General features: G+C 46.7%; 1 pseudogene; it reads left to right on the forward strand.

Moving 5' to 3' along the window:
- LOC140711533 (succinate dehydrogenase [ubiquinone] flavoprotein subunit, mitochondrial-like) overlaps positions 1–17,650 on the forward strand; it is a 44,059-nt pseudogene that overhangs the window by 14,079 nt on the left and 12,330 nt on the right.

The raw sequence follows: 17,650 nt of genomic DNA on the forward strand, positions 1-17,650 counted from the left end.
CGTGACAGAACCTCGTGTGACGTTCGGACATTGGGGCTCAGCCCACACGACCACTGAGGGAGCTTGTTGTGGGGAAGATGCGCTCATCTCGGAGACGTCTGACGGTTGAGCTTACAAATGTGCAATTTGGAGACATTAACACAGAAATGACAGTTGAAGTCTTGAGTTGGGGGGAGGTTCTTCAGAATGAGTCAGAGAGAGAGAGACACACACATCTACCTCTTGTTTGAGGTGACTCGTCCTGGACTTCTCTGGGTTGCTTTTCTGACCTGTGGACAATGGAGACCCCTGAAGTGGTGCTAAAGAACCAGACCTGTGCCTTCTCTTTCTCTGTCAGTGTCAGCTTTCTGATCCCTGGAAGGGATGAAAATAAGAAATGAATTTGTTGTAGGTTTTTTTTGTTTTTTTTTTTAATTTGTTTAGAGACGGGGTCTTGCTCTATTGCCCAGGCTGGGGTGCAGTGGAGCAGTCTTGGCTCACTGCAGCCTTTGTCTCCCAGGCTCAAAGGATCCTTCCACCTCAGCGTCCCAAACGGCTGGGACTACAGGCATACGTTACCATGCCCGGCTAATTTTTGAGGGTTGTTTTGTTTTTGGTAGAGACGGGGTGTCACCGTTTTGCCCAGGCTGGTCTCAAACTCCAGGGCTTAGGCGATCCTCCTGCCTCGGCCCCTCAGAGTGCTGGGATTATAGCCATGAGCCACTGCACCCGGCCTGTTGTATTTTTTTATTACTTTTTTTAATCAATAAAATGTCACTGAGCCCCTGAATTCCCTCTGTAATTTGCTTAGAGCTCCACTTCTCATGCTTTGTCTTCAATATGTGAGAAGTAATCCACAGAAAAAAGAGCATTGAAACTTAGAAAATCAAAAGACAGGTGAGATGCAAGAATCACATTCTCGTTTTAAAAGCAAGATTGCCCTTTTTGTATACTAATAAAAATTGTAGCTTTTGAAATACGTTTAGTTTCGGGTTTTTGATCTCCTTTGTTAAAATTCGAGAGCTAGGCATGCCCTGTTTCTCATCGCCTTGAGGAGTCACAGAGCCGCTGTTTGGAGCACAGACCGCCGGACTGCCCAGGTTTGGGTCTGAGCTGTGTCCTCAGCTGCATGACTGGATGTTACCAAGCGGTAATTTGCTGTCAATGAGAAAGTGGGTAGTACTACCCGGAGTTGTTGTAAGACTTAAATGAGTTAACATGTGGAAAGCAGCTAGAACTGCCCCAGCAAGTGCAGTGTGAATATTAACTAAAATAATCATTATTACTGTCCTTGCCACTGTTTGGGTAATTTAGATATGAATTATCCAAGCTCGTTTTCTTAACTAGTCACCACAGTATCATAGTGCAAAAGAATGTTCAAAAATTAAAACAAAATTTGAGGCATCCAGCGTACACTGGGCTGTAATCAGAGTATCGGCCAGAGGTCTGTGGGCTGGCCTTTCTCCTCGCTGGGGACACTGCTCTGCCCCAACCTCTGCTGCAGCTGTCAGCCTTGTCAGTGCTTTTTGTTATCCAGACTTTCTACTGTGTCTTAACTATTCTTTCTATTCAGTTTTGCATATAATGCCTTCTGCATATCTTTTTCCTCTCTCCCCCAAAAAATATCTTGAAAAAAATAATGCATTTGAAATAGAGACCTAGCAATTGTTAGGTTATAAATGTTTGTGGTTTTTTGCAGGCATATATGGTGCCGGTTGTCTCATTACGGAAAGATATCGTGGAGAGGGAGGCATTCTCATTAACAGTCAAGGCGAAAGGTTTATGGAGCGATACGCCCCTGTGGCGAAGGACCTGGCGTCTAGAGATGTGGTGTCTCGGTCGATGACTCTGGAGATCCGCGAAGGTCCATGTGATTTACCACCAGCATTGTCTGAGTGGGCACATGGGCCAGGGTTGCTTCTGTGAGTTCCAGCACTGCTCACCCTCACCTTCGTGTGCAGGCACACGTGCACAGCCACCTCTCTCAGCTGCTGACAGGCGTCTGTTAGTCTGTGGTATTTTCTTAAAGACCTACATTTTGAAAATTTTAGCCAGTTTCTTTCTCAGATCTGTGGAACGGAGTTTCTCTTAGTGTGTGTGAGTATGTGACAGAGTACGGGAGAGAGAGACGCACACGCAACCTGAAGTCAGCACGTGAGCCTTGGGTGTCGTGTCTGATGCCCACAGGTGTTTTTCGGCAGCTTTTCAAAGGGTGTGGGTTACTTGGCTTTCAGTAAAACAGTTTGCAGCTCTTTCATTCCTGACCCTGTTCTTTAATGTAATATCTGCTGGTATGGCCTTTAGAGGTTTTACATTTTTATATTAAAAAAAAAAAGTCAATTTTTTTTTTGAAATATGGTGGCCCGGCTGGGCACGGTGGCTCACGCCTGTAATCCCAGCACTTTGGGAGGACGAGACGGGCGGATCACGAGGTCAGGAGATCGAGACCACCCTGGCTAACATGGTGAAACCCCATCTCTACTAAAAATACAAAAATTAGCGGGGCACAGTGCGGGCGCCTGTAGTCCCAGCTACTCGGGAGGCTGAGGCAGGAGAATGGCGTGAACCTGGGAGGCGGAGCTTGCAGTGAGTGGAGATCGCACCACTGCACTCCAGCCTGGGCGACAGAGCGAGCCTCCGTCTCAAAAAAAAAAAAAAAAGAAAAGAAATATGGTGGCCCTCCATACACATCGGTTCCACATGTGTGGTTTCAACCAGCTATGTATTGAAAGTAAAATTGCATCCTTACAAATATGCAGACTTTTTTCCTTGTCATTGTTCCCTAAACAACACAGTTTAACAACTATTTACGTAGCATTTACATTATATTAGGTACTGTGAGTAATCCTGGAGTTGTTGTAAAGCTTAAATGTAAAACTTGAAATGAGGATGATGTAAAGTATAGAGGAGGATGTGCATAGGTTACATACAAATACTCTTCCATTTTATATTAGGGACTTGAGCATCCACGGATTTTAGTATCCATGGGAGTCCTGGACCCAACCTGCCACGGATACGCAGGGACGACTGTGTTTGGCATAGCGCCCTTTCTAATGCACTTACCAAGGACAGCCGCAGCAGGCTGTGATCCCTGAGATAAGTGTGAGTTTTTGTTCTGGGTCTCAGCTGTGTCCCAGCACCTAGGATTGTCCCTGGCACACAGTAGATGCTTAGGAAAGATTTGATGAGAGGGCGACCATAAATGAGGGGAAATTTTCCTCAGTATCAAAACATGTTGAAACTCATATGCTTCCAAGATGACGTATTCTGAGGTCTCCTGCCATTGCCATTCTCTGCCTTGTGTGACGGTGTTTGTTCTGTCTTCCCAGAGGCTGTTCTCTGCCTTATGTGACGGTGTTTGTTCTGTCTTCCCAGAGGCTGTTCTCTGCCTTATGTGATGGTGTTTGTTCGTCTTCCCAGAGGCTGTTCTCTGCCTTATGTGATGGTGTTTGTTCGTCTTCCCAGAGGCCGTTCTCTGCCTTATGTGACGGTGTTTGTTCTGTCTTCCCAGAGGCTGTTCTCTGCCTTATGTGACGGTGTTCTGTCTTCCCAGAGGCTGTTCTCTGCCTTATGTGATGGTGTTTGTTCATCTTCCCAGAGGCTGTTCTCTGCCTTATCCCAGAGGCTGTTCTCTGCCTTATGTGACGGTGTTTGTTCGTCTTCCCAGAGGCTGTTCTCTGCCTTATGTGACGGTGTTTGTTCGTCTTCCCAGAGGCTGTTCTCTGCCTTATGTGACGGTGTTTGTTCGTCTTCCCAGAGGCTGTTCTCTGCCTTATGTGACGGTGTTTGTTCGTCTTCCCAGAGGCTGTTCTCTGCATTATGTGACGGTGTTTGTTCTGTCTTCCCAGAGGCTGTTCTCTGCCTTATGTGACGGTGTTTGTTCATCTTCCCAGAGGCTGTTCTCTGCCTTATGTGACGGTGTTTGTTCGTCTTCCCAGAGGCTGTTCTCTGCCTTATGTGACGGTGTTTGTTCGTCTTCCCAGAGGCTGTTCTCTGCCTTATGTGACGGTGTTTGTTCATCTTCCCAGAGGCTGTTCTCTGCCTTATGTGACGGTGTTTGTTCGTCTTCCCAGAGGCTGTTCTCTGCCTTATGTGACGGTGTTTGTTCGTCTTCCCAGAGGCTGTTCTCTGCCTTATGTGACGGTGTTTGTTCGTCTTCCCAGAGGCTGTTCTCTGCATTATGTGACGGTGTTTATTCTGTCTTCCCAGAGGCTGTTCTCTGCCTTATGTGACGGTGTTTGTTCTGTCTTCCCAGAGGCTGTGGCCCTGAGAAAGATCACGTCTACCTGCAGCTGCACCACCTGCCTCCGGAGCAGCTGGCCATGCGCCTGCCCGGCATTTCAGAGACAGCCATGATCTTCGCTGATGTGGACGTCACGAAGGAGCCGATCCCTGTCCTCCCCACCGTGCATTATAACATGGGCGGCATTCCCACCAACTACAAGGGGCAGGTGATGGTGCTGGCTCCCCTCCCGCAGCTGGATAGAAGGCTGGGACAACGGGACCCACCTTGCAGTTTTCTCTTTAGATCTTAGAGGAAAAGACAGATGTTTTCTTCAAGAAAGTACTGTCTTGTTTTCTAGATTGTATTTTAAATTTCTATTACTGGAGGATGGAGGGGGCTTAATAATTTATTCCTCCATAGTAAATTGTCACAGATACGTCATTTGCAGCTTTTTCCATTTTATAATTACTTTCCTATATGATCTCGTGTTATTTCTAATGATCTTGTACATCGAGGGATCTTTCTAATTCCTACCTTTGAGTTGTTTGCGGTTCACACAGAGCTTGTCAGTCACTTAGGCTACTTGTTGGGCGAGGTGGGCGGCAGCTGTTACTTTCCCTGCGTAGATGAAGAGGTGAACGGGGGGTAGAAGAGTCTGGAACATCAGTGTCACCTACTGATGTTCCTCCACCTGCCGTGCTCCCAGGTCTGAGCTGGAGCGCAAGTGGTCAGGGCCTCGGGAACATGGGACACGGGGACAGTCACACATGCCGACATTGGGGGTCCTCTGCAGGTGGTGAGGGCCTCGGGAGCGTGGGACACGGGGACAGTCACAGATGCCGGCATTGGGGGTCCTCTGCAGGTGGTGAGGACCTCGGGAACGTGGGACACGGGGACAGTCGCAGATACCAACATTAGGGGTCCTCTGCAGGTGGTGAGGGCCTTGGGAACGTGGGACACGGGGACAGTCGCAGATGCCAGCATTGGGGGTCCTCTGCGGGTGGTGAGGGCCTCGGGAACGTGGGATGTGGGGACAGTGTCAGATGCTGACATTGGGGGTTCTCTGACCTACTTGTAACAGCATCAGAGCACAGGTGGTGAGGGCCTCAGGAATGCGGGACCTGGAGACAGTCGCAGATGCCGACATTGGGGTCCTCTGATACACTGGTCACAGCAGGTGCTCGGGGCAGGGGGAAACGGGGGGACATTCGGAAGCTTCCCTCTGAAGAAGAGGAGCTATGGTCCTTACCTCCCTCTTAGATATGGTCTTTCCTTCCCTCTTTTTTTCTTGGAGATTCAGTCTCGCTCTGTCGCTTAGGCTGGAGTGCAGTGGCGCAATCTTGGCTCACTGCAACCTCCGCCTTCCAGGTTCAAGCGATTCTTCTGCCTCAGCCTCCCGAGTAGCTGGGATTACAGGCACTCGCCATCATGCCTGGCTAATTTTTGTATTTTTAGTTGAGACGGGGTTTCACCATGATAGCCAGACAGGTCTCGAACCCCTGACCTCAGGTGATCCACCCGCCTCAACCTCCCAAAGTGCTGGGATTATAGGCGTGAGCCACCGCGCCTGGCCTACCTCTCTCTCTCTTTCTCTGGTCTGCAGCACAGACACCCTGTTGGGGGAGGTGGGCTGGTGGAGGTATGGGCACCTTGACATTTCACCTGAAATCTTCCTTTCCACAGGTCCTGAGGCACGTGAATGGCCAGGATCAGATTGTGCCCGGGCTATACGCCTGTGGGGAGGCCGCCTGTGCCTCGGTACATGGTGCCAACCGGCTCGGGGCAAACTCGCTCTTGGACCTGGTTGTCTTTGGTCGGGCATGTGCCCTGAGCATCGAAGAGTCATGCAGGCCTGGTAAGTGTTTCCTTCAGGAGCCAGACTGTCTGAGAAGGCGCAGGAGGTTACAGTTGTTTTTCCTTTTTTTGAGACAGGTCAGCCCAGGCTGGAGTGCCGTGGCACAGTCATAGCCGCCTCAACCTCCCAGGCTCGAGCAGTCCTCAACACCTCCACCTACAGAGTCCCAAGTAGCTGGGACTACAGATGTGCACCACCACACCTGGCTAATTTAAAAAAATTTTTTTTTTTTTGTAGAGACAGGGTCTCACAATATTGCCCAGGCTGGTCTTGAACTCCTAGACCCAAGCAGTCCTTCTGCCTCAGCTTCCCAAAGTACTGGGATTACAGACATGAGCCACGGCACCCAGCCAGGTTACAAAGCCTCGATTTGTTACTGGAAATTTGCTTAGTGGTCATATAGAGGTAGTCTGGGTTTTTTCCCCTAGAAGTGATTAAACTGAGAAATCCGGAGGTTATATGGTGGTAATGTTGAGACTAGATAGAGGCTGGTTGGGGATCTTAACAGTTAAGGTGACATTTTTGGGGTTACTTTTTTTTTTTAAATTATTTTGTAGTCATTATGTTCTGCTTAGAAAAAGCACTATTAGGAAGCTGTTATTTTTAGGGGAAGTTCATTACGTATTACTCGCCTGATAAAAATCACTTATTTGCAATGAAATTTTTTAAATAGTTGTCATGAACAAATATGTAACTTGGTACTTAAAAAAATAATTTAGGCCATTCTAAAAACAAAGTACAGCTAGCCTCTATTAGAGGAGAAAGGATGACTTACAGTGAACAGGATTCCCACTCTCTACGGACAGATTGAATTTCACTTGCTGGTTTTCTTTTCATGATAGCGTCAAATAATGTGTAGGAGAAGAAATACCGTGTGTGGGAGTGTGAGTCTCATGTGCACTAAGAACAGGACAGTTAGCATCGCTCCCACCTCCAGAGATCTTCACGGTGGTTATCCAGCCTCGTGTGCTCAGAACAGTGTGAGGTGGATGAAGCACCGGTGGATGTTTGTGTGGCAAGGATGGTGGGACCCCAGGCCCACATTCTTCCCGTTACCTTTCTCTGGTGTTAACTGTTTGGCATCATTTCTGCTGTGTTTATAGAACAGGTGGTTTTTGTGTGGATTCAAGTGAAATAAAAACTAGGACTGCCGTAACTTATAAACATGCCCCCTTTTATATCTGTAGTTAGAAAATTACAGAGAGTACTAAAAGGGTAGCTTACTTCAGCCACTCTGTCTCTGGATCTGACCACAGCTCGGGAGGCCAGCACATGCAGAGCTGGAGTCTTACCCCAAGTCGCTGCTGATCCTGGGCGAAGGCGGAGTTCAGGTCCATCGCTCCTGACGCCACAGGGTGTGCTTGTCTCACTCCACAGCCCTGCACTTTGTAGCAGTGAGGACTGACACCACTTCTTTCAGAGCAATGTAGAAATTTTGAGCTTCTGTTTCTTTGAAAATGCAAAAAAGAACATTTTGTAAGAATACCCTATACTTTACATCTGAGAAACCGCTCACGCATGCAGCATCTCACGCAGAATGCTGTGGAGTCAGACTCAAAAGGCCGCACACCTGTGGCTCTCTTGATACAACATTCTGGAAAAGGCACATCTAGGGAAGAAAAGGGATTGGTGGTTGCCAGAGGCTGTTTCCTGATTGTGCTAATACAGACACAGCTCTGTGTGTGTCAAAATTTGAAAAACCCTATACTAAAAATGATGAGTTTATTTTACTGTATCTTTATGCTTTAATTTTTAAAAATGGAAAGGAAAGAAAAAATGCTTGTAGCATCACTACTTCTCCCCCACCCACCCCCCCCAAAAAAATACATATTTTTAGAGATAGTCTCCCTCTGTCGCCCAGGCTGGAGTGCAGTGGTACGATCAGGTGCACGCCACCACACATGGCTAATTTTTAAAAATATTTTGTAGGGACAGAGTCTCCCTGTGTTGCCCAAGATGGTCTTGAACTCCTGGCCTCAAGTGATCCTCCTGTCTCAGCCTCCCAAAGTGGTTACATGCATTTATACATGTGTTAAAGTTGGTAGAACTGAGGCTGGGTGCAGTGGCTCATGCCTATAATCCCACCACTTTGGGAGGCTGAGGCAGGCAGATTGCTTGAGCTCAGGAGTTCAAGACCAGCTTGGGCAAGGTGGTAAAGCCCCGTCTCTGCAAAAAATACAAAAATTAGCTGGGCATGGTGGCTCACACCAGTGTAGTCCCAGCTACTTGGGAGGCTGAGGTGGGAGGATTGCTGGAGCCTGGAAGGCGGAGGTTGCAGTGAGCTGAGATCACACCGCTGCATCCAGCCTGAGCAACAGAGGGAGGAGACACTGTCTCAAAAAAAAAGAAAAAAGAAATTGTAGAACTGTCCACTGAAAGAAAAAAGTCAATTTTACTGAATGATCAATTTTTAAAGCGTTATAATCAAAAGGAAAAGAAACACCAGCAATCCTAGAAGCATTTGAGCCCTCAAGAGCCTCACACCCTGGTCCCCTGGGGAGGTGGTGGGTGGGGCGGGGCCTGTGTGACTCCTGCATTTCATACCTCCTACCTTCTGCATGTGTTACCTGTTGAAGAAAATATATATAATGTTATAAAAAGAACTTTAAAACTTTTTTCAAGACATCTTGGAAACACAAGAGTTGCAAATCTCGGCTGTGCGCAGTGGCTCACACTTGTGATCCCAGCACTTTGGGAGGCCGAGGCAGGTGGCTCACCTGAGGTCACGAGTTTGAGACCAGCCTGGTCAACATGGTGAAACCCCATCTCTACTGAAAATACAAAAATTAGCCAGGTATGGTGGCACACTCCTCTAGTCCCAGCTACTCCAGAGGCTGAGGCATAAGGATTGCTTGAACCAGGAGGTGGAGGTTGCAGTGAGTCGAGATGGTGCCAGTGCACTCTAGCCTGAGCTACAGAGCAAAATTCCATCTCAAAAAAAAAAAATTGCAAATCTTGAATTGTAGGTGAGAGCACACAAGAGTCCAAATCAGCAGGTGACTTTCAGGCACACAGCAGCCACCTTCCTTCCCCTGATGCGAAGGACGGTGGGGTGGCCAGCGCCTTGGGACCACCATCTGGAAGGTGTCCTTTTTTTCCCCTTACATACACTTATTCCCGTTATATACACACATTTATATACACTTAATATGTATAAATTTGTATACTTTTTTTTTTTTTAAAGACAGGGTCTCACTCTGTTGTGCAGGCTGGAGCGCAATGGCGCGATCTCAGCTCACTGCAACCTTCACCTTTCAGGTTCAAGCAGTTCTCGTGCCTCAGCCTCCCAAGTAGCTGGGATTATAGGCGCGTGCCACCATACCCAGGTCATTTTTGTGTTTTTAGTAGAAATGAGGTTTTGCCATGTTGGCCAGGCTGCTCTTGAACTCCTGACCTCAAGTGATCCACCTATCTCGGCCTCCTAAAGTGCTGGGATTACAGGCGAGAGCTACCGCACCTGGCCTTCATTTAATTTTTTAATTTTAGAGATGATTTCTAGTTTATTCACTCTAAGATAAGTTAATGGATATCTACTGTGTGCCAACAATTTTGCCTTTATGTATGTTCTTTAAAACTGGCCCCAGCTCAACAGATGGCCTCAGATGTAGGGTGGGCTGGCAGTGTGTTAGCTGAGGAGGCTTTTGCAGTTTCCAAGCTCCTTGAGCGGCCGTGCTACGTATTTTTGTGTCATTCTAAATCCATTTGATTTTTTAAAATGGTTTTGAAAAGTTAAATTCTAGCTTTTTTGTTTTGTTTTAGGAGATAAATTCCCTCCAATTAAACCAAATGCTGGGGAAGAATCTTCATGAATCTTGACAAATTGAGATTTGCTGACGGAAGCATAAGAACGTCGGAACTTCGACTCAGCATGCAGAAGGTAAGAGCCTGGACTCACTCTGGAGTGAGCAGGCTGGCTGCATACCTGGCCCTGCACTGGTTTTGTTTTTTTAAAAATAGATTTAGGGGGATGCAGGTGCAGTTTGTGTGGATGTACCGTGAGGTGGTGGAGTCTGGGCTTTTCATGTCACCCAAGTCGTGTATGTTGTACCCAGCAGGTCATCCCCACCCCTCCCGCTTTTTGGAGCCCCCAGTCTCTGTTAGTCCACTCCGTGTGGCCACGTGTACTCACCATTCAGCTTCCACTTCCAAGTAAGAATGTGACACTTGACCTTCTGAGTCACTTAGGATAGTGACCTCCTGTTCCATCCACGTGGCTGCAGAAGACATGATTGCGTTATTTTTTTATGGCTGAGTATTTCATGGTGTTTATGTACCACATTTTCTTTGTCCGGTCATCCGTTGATGGGCACTTAGGTTGATTCCATGACTTTGCTATTGTGACTAGTGCTGCGATAAACATACGAGGCTCCACCAGTATCGAGGTAAACAGCAGTAGGACGTACTCCTCACCATATCAAGAATATGAAAGAGACCAGGAGGCCTGAACTATACAGAAGTGCACTTTTCCACATAGAAGGTCAGCAGGCTAGGGCAGAATTAGTGACTGTTTAGCATCCAGGACAGCCTTCTCTGGTTCACTCGTGTGTGCTTGGGCGTGACCTCCGTGCCCTGACCGTCACGGGCTGTCATGGATGAGTCACAGCGTGGAGGAGAGGGAGCAGCAGGACTGCCGGAGAAGCTCAGTCCCCAGCAGGGCAGCTTTCTCTTAGCAGGTTTCCTGGAGTTCAACATAATACTGGTGCTTACATCTCAGGCCCACATATTGATCATGTCATCATGCCTGGCTTCCAGCAGCTTGGAAATGTCTTTAAGCCGGGCCTGTGGCTGCCCCTGAATATACTCAGAAGAGAGGGAGAGTGGGCGGTGGGTGGAAACTGATGTGTGCGGCCTGTGCTGCTGGGAGTCGGTCCCATAGGACCGTCTGTGACGATGGAAATGTTCCGAGTGTTTGCCGTCCAGTGTGGCAGCCATTAGCCACAGAGGGCTGTGGAGAACTTGATATATAGTCAGTCTAAGAAACTGAATTCCTCTAATAACAAGGATTCTTGGCCATGAATGAGATCTCTTGTCTACTATTTGCAAGAATTTCTGCGTATTTTCTAAAAAGAAGTCCATTGCTTTAGTCCTGTTCTGAAAGGCGTTTGGTGTTAAGACACAAGAGAACAGGTTCCCTGCTGACATTTTCAGAGGCCTGTGCCCTTCAGTCCTGAAGTGAGGTTGGGCTTGAAGGAGGCTTTGTGGAACGGTGCCCTTCGGTCCTGAAGTGAGGCTGGGCTGGAGGGAGGCTTTGTGGAACGGTGCCCTTCGGTCCTGAAGTGAGGCTGGGCTGGAGGGAGGCTTTGTGGAATGGTGCCCTTCAGTCCTGAAGTGAGGCTGGGCTTGAGGGAGGCTTTGTGGAACGGTGAGAAGAACAGCGTGACTAAGGCACAGAAGGCTAAGGGATGCCCTGCAGTACTTTTGTAGGGTTGGAGGCCAGCTTTGAGAGAAGGAACCATTGCATTAGAGAATGGGAACATGCCTTAGGATACAGAAATGGCAAATCCGTGAGACAGTTTGAAGTGAGAATACTAGAAACATTCTCACCAAACAAGGTGTGTCTTGGTGCCTGCTGTATCGCAGGCTCCGTGAGATGCTGGAGTCAGCACTGAACAAACAGTGCTTGTGGAAATGCGTTTCGTTGGGGGGAGGGATTTTTCTGCTGACTCTAGCTATTAATAGTAAGAATCAAAAAAAGAAATGAGGTAAATTGTTGGGAACAGGCCCCCAAATCTGGCCATAAACTGGCCCCAAAACTGGCCATAAACAAAATCTCTGCAGCACTGTGACATGCTCGTGGTGGCCATGACACCCACGCTGGAAGGCTGTCAGTTTACTGGAATGAGGGCAAGGAACACCTGGCCCACCCAGGGCGGAAAACCGCTTAAGGGTTTCCTAAACCACAAACAGTAGCATGAGCAATCTGTGCTTAAGAACATGTTCCTGCTGCAGATAACTAGCCAGACCCATCCCTTTGTTTCCCATAAGGAATACTTTTAGTAAATCTTATGACTGGCTTGTTGTCAGTAAATACGTGGGTAAATCTCTGTTCGAGGCTCTCAGCTCTGAAGGCTGTGAGATCCCTGATTTCCCACCCCACGCGCTATATTTCTGTGTGTGTGTCTTTAATTCCTCTAGCGCTGCTGGGTTAGGGTCTCCACGACCAAGCTGGTCTCAGCAAGCAGCGCCCATATGTGGGGTTCAGACCCAGGTCAAAGGGTCACTGGAGTGACGGAGAACATGCAACTAAGCTAGAGGACACCCGAGTACTCTTAAGCCATCCCCATGGTGAATAAGAAGGGGAGCTCAGAAGCATCATGGTAACAATGGGACAAGTGTGGGCTCTGGTTCGTTACCTTTTCACGCTAATAATAAGGGGGAAGGAGAGTATAACGAAGTAACAGAAGAAGTAACAGAGCAGGCTTGTTTGCCAGCTAAAGCTAAAGTGGCAAAGGAGGGAGAGGTTCATCCCTACCCTTCTGTACCCCCTCCTTATTTTGAAGAAAAAGAGTGACCTGACCCTCCAGATCTTTATTTTCCGGAGGACACTGGGCGACAAGTAGTTGCTCCAGTGACTGTTCGAGCAGCGCCTCGAGCGACCGCTCTCAGTTCTATTCAGGCAGGAATTCAGCAAGTTAGAAGAGAGGGTGATAGAGAAGCTTGTCAGTTCCCTGTTAGAACACACCCCACAGGTCAACAGGGAAATATTTTAGCTGCATTTGAGCCTTTCCCTTTAAATTACTTAAAGAGTCTAAACAGGCTGTCAATGAACATGGACCAGGTTCTCCTTTTGTAATGGGACTGCTAAAGAATGTTGCTGTTTCCAGTCGGATGATTCCTACTGGCTGGGACGCTCTTACTCGAGCTCAGTTCTTACAATTTAAAACTTGCTGGGCAGATGAAGTTTCCATTCAGGCTGCTTGCAACGCCCAGGCCCAACCTCAAATTAATGTGACTGCAGACCGACTTTTAGGGGTCGCGGCTGGGCTGGTTTAGATGCACAAGTGGTCATGCAGGATGATGCCATAGAGCCGCTTAGAGGAGTGTGCATTAGAGCTTGGGAAAAAAATCACTTCAGGTGGAGAACAGTACCCTTCCTTTAGTGCAATTAAAACAGGGACCAAAAGAACCGTATGCAGATTTTATAGCTCAGTTATAGGACTCTCTTAAAAAGGTGATTGCGGTTTTGGCTGCTCAGGGTATAGTTTTGCGGTTATTAGCTTTCGACAGTGCTAATCCTGGCTGCCAGGCTGCTCTGCGACCTATTAGAGAGAAAGCACATTTAGTTGATTATATCAAGGCCTGTGATGGTATCGGAGGTAATAAAGCTAAAGCTACATTGTTGGCACAGGCAGTGATGGGACTGAGAGTGGATAAAGGAAATCCTCTGTTCTCTGGAGCTTGTTTTAACTGTGGGAAGCGTGGTCATACTAAACAAGAAAGTAGAAAAAATCAGCGAATCAGGCTGCCAGACGGGGAAAAAAGAAAACTGCAGAGCCTGAAATATGTCCAAAATGTCAAAGGAAAACATTGGGCCGATCACTCACTCTAAGTTTGATAAAGATGGGAACCCAATTTCGGGAAATGCCGTGAGGAGCCCGTCCTGGGCTCCGTTCCAAACCAGGGCATTTCTGGCTCAGGCCACTCCTTCACCCCTGTACAATGTCTGTCCCCCACCACAGCCAGTGGTGCCACAGTAGATTTATGCTGCACAATAGCTGTGAGTCTTCTGCCTGGGGAGCCCCTGCAAAAGGTCCCAACAGGAGTCTGTGGACGCTTGCCAGCAAGGACAATAGGATTACTTTTAGGAAGATTTAGTTTAAATTTAAAAGGGGTACAAATACATGCAGGAGTCATTGATTCAGATTACAATGGGGAAATTCAAATTATCATATCTACTTCTGTTCCCTGGAAAGGGGCACCAGGAGAGCGCATAGCACAGCTCCTGATTGTGCCGTATGTGGGAACGGGGAAAAGTGAAACTAAACGAACAGGAGGATTTGGAAGCACAAATAAACAAGGCAGAGCAGCTTATTGGGTGAATCAAATTACTGATAAACATCCTACCTGTGAAATAACCATTCAGGGAAAGAAATTTAAAGGTTTGGTAAATACAGGAGCGGACATTTCAATCATTTCTCTACAGCCCTGGCCATCCGTGTGGCCAATTCAGCCTGCTCACTTTAACATAGTTGGAGTTGGTCAAAGTAGTTATATTTTACATTGTGAAGGGCCCAGTGGACAACCTGGGACTACTCAACCAATTATAACTTCTGTACCTACACATTTATGGGGGAGAGATTTATTACAACAATGGGGAGCACAAGTTCTAATTCCAGAACAATTATATAGCCCTCAGAGTCAGCATATGATACATGAAATGGGGTATGTCCCTGGTATGGGACTAGGAAAACATTTCCAAGCTTTGAAAGAACTGCTTGAAGCGGGGAGACAAAGTTCCCGCCAAGGTTTAGGGTATCATTTTTGATGGCGGCCATTGTTAAGCCACCAGAACCTATACCTTTAAAATGGTTAACAGAGAAGCCAGTTTGAATAGAACAATGGCCGCTAAGTAAAGAGAAACTGGAGACTTTAGAGGACTTAGTTAATGAACAATTAGAAGAGGGACACATAGCTCCAACATTTTCCCCTTGTAATTCTCCAGTTTTTGTAATTAAGAAAAAAATCGGGTAAATGGAGAATGTTAACTGACTTAAGATCCATTAATTCAGTTATACAACCTATGGGAACATGACAGCCAGGATTGCCTTCTCCTGCTATGATTCCAAAAAATTGGCCTTTAATAGTCGTAGATTTATTAAAAGACTATTTCTTTACTATCCCCTTAGCTGAGCAAGATTGTGAATGGTTTCCATTTACAATTCCTGCAATAAACAACCTGCAGCTTGCTAAGCATTTTCATTGGAAAGTGTTGCCAAAAGTCAGGTTAAACAGTCCAACAATTTGCCAGACATATGTAGGGCAAGCAATTGAACCTACTCCTAAAAAATTTTCACAGTGTTACATTATTCATTATATGGACAATATACTTTGTGCTTCCCCCACTTGAGAAATATTACTCCAATGTTATGATCACTTGCAAAATTCAATTTCTGGTGCTGGTTTAATTACAGGTCCTGACAAAATTCAGACTACTACTCCTTACTCCTACTTGGGGACCTTAGTAAATGACACTACCATTGTGCCACAGAAAGTAGCCATACATAGGGATCAATTAAAAACATTAAATGACTTTCAAAAATTACTAGGGGACATTAACAGGATACGACCTGCTCTAGGCATTCCTACCTATGCCACGAGTAATCTATGTTCTATCCTTAGAGGAGATCCTAGTCACACTAGCCCTCGGCAGTTAACGAAAGAAGCTGAGGCAGAGCTGCAGCTAATCAAAAAGCAAGGCCATAAAGCTCAAATAAATAGACTAGATCCAGAGAAGACTCTAGATTTGCTCATTTTTCCAACTCGCGTTCACCTGCTGGTGTTAGTGTCCAACAACAAGATCTTGTAGAGCAGCTTTCCCTCCACATCCTGATCCGTGGTGTAGAGCGGCTCCCCCCCAACCCCGCGTCATGATCCACGGTGTAGAGCGGCTTTCCCTCCACATCCTGATCCGTGGCGTAGAGCGGCTTCCCCCCCCGCACCCTGATCCACAGTGTAGAGAGGCTTTCCCCCGCGTCCCAATCCGCAACGTAGAGCGGCTTTCCCTCCACATCCTAATTCACGGACTCTGACCCCTCATTTGGATCAAATCGCTACTGTGATAGGAAATGGGAGAACTAGGATTGTTAAATTACATGGATATGATCCTGGAAAAATTATTGTCCCTCTCATGAAGGCACAAATACAGCAAGATTTTGCAAATAGTATTACTTGGCAAACCCATTTAGCTGACTTTGTGGGTATTCTCGATAATCATTTTCCTAAGATGAAACTTTCAATTTTTGAAATTAACTAATTGGATTCTCCCTAAAATAACTAAATTTAAACCAATTGCAGGTGCTGGAATGTTTTTACAGATGAGCCTAGTAATGGTAAAGCTTCTTATTCTGGCTCGAAAGGTAAGGTTTTCCAGATGCCCTATACTTCAGCTCAAAAAGAGGAGCTTGTATCTGTAATTGAGGTAGTGACTGCTTTTAATATGCCTATTAATGTGATTTCTGATTTTTCATACGTGGTTCACTCCACACAGTTAATTGAAAATTCTCAGTTACGATTTCATACAGATGAACAACTGATGACTTTATTTACCCAATTGCAAACAGCAGTTAGGAGTAGAACGCATCCTTTTTACATCACTCACATTAGGGCTCATACACCTCTTCCAGGACCTTTGACTGCAGGGAATCAGATGGCCGATCGCCTAGTTGCTACTGCAATATCTAATGCCAGACACTTTCACAATGTAACCCACGTTAATGCCTCTGGTCTCAAACGCAGATACACCATTACCCAGAAAGAAGCTAAAGCTATTTCCAACGATGCCCAACTTGCTAAATGGTACGTTCCTCATCTTTTACAGGAGGAGTTAATTCTCAAGGATTGGAACCCAGTTCTCAAGCTCTAGCTACATTTTTCTCTACATGGAATATTAAACACGTTACTGGCATCCCATATAATTCTCAAGGACAAGCCATAGTGGAAAGAATGAATCTCTCCCTGAAACAGCAGTTGCAAAAGCAGAGGGTGGAAAACAGGGACTACGGGACACCCCATATGCAACTGAATCACAGTATTAACTTTAAATGTTTTGAGCCTGCCTAAAGGCCGGATGTTATCAGCAGCTGAACAGCATCTACAGAAACCAGCCGCAAAGATGGAAGCAGAACGACCGACTTGGTGGAGAGACCTGATAACAAAAAGTTGGGAAATAGGTAAAATAGTAACTTGGGGTAGAGGTTATGCTTCTGTTTCTCCAGGACTGAACCATCAAGACACTTGAAACCTTATCATGAGCCGACGCCGAGGAAGAGATTCTGGGAGGATCCCGAGGACCCCCTGGTTCCAGCCATGTTGAGACTGACACTGAGGGGGACCCCAACTGTCACGAGCAACACCTGTCAAACACAGCCACCGGGGACAGATCAAGAAGCCGTCACAGATGGCGGAAGAAACCCTGAGGAAAGCGGGACAGCCAGGCACAATGAGTAATTTAATGGTAGCTGTGACAGCGGTGATGACCATTGCTGTGAGTATTCCTTCAGCCAGGGCTGACACAGAGAACAACTGTACTTATTGGGCATATTTATCAATCTTGGCTGGCAGTAGTGCCTGGATGTAATCACTCTATGACACAGTTACACATGCTTAATAAATCTCCTATAATTGGGGCATACCACCCTCAAAAACCTATTTGTAAACAGGATTGGACCCGCTCAGAGAAAATGAACGTGCTTATTTGGGAAGATTGCCTTGCAAAATAGGCAGAGGTGCTGCACAATGATTCCTATGGAATCATTCTTCATTGGTCCCCTAAGGGGATGTGTAGCTTGAATTGCACGTCTCAGTCTGCGTGCCCCGGCCACACTGTGTTCAGCTGGTCTGAACACAACGGTCAGATGGTAGAAATGGTAAGA

This window comes from Chlorocebus sabaeus, chromosome 4 (assembly GCF_047675955.1).
Source record: "Chlorocebus sabaeus isolate Y175 chromosome 4, mChlSab1.0.hap1, whole genome shotgun sequence".
NCBI lineage: Eukaryota > Metazoa > Chordata > Mammalia > Primates > Cercopithecidae > Chlorocebus > Chlorocebus sabaeus.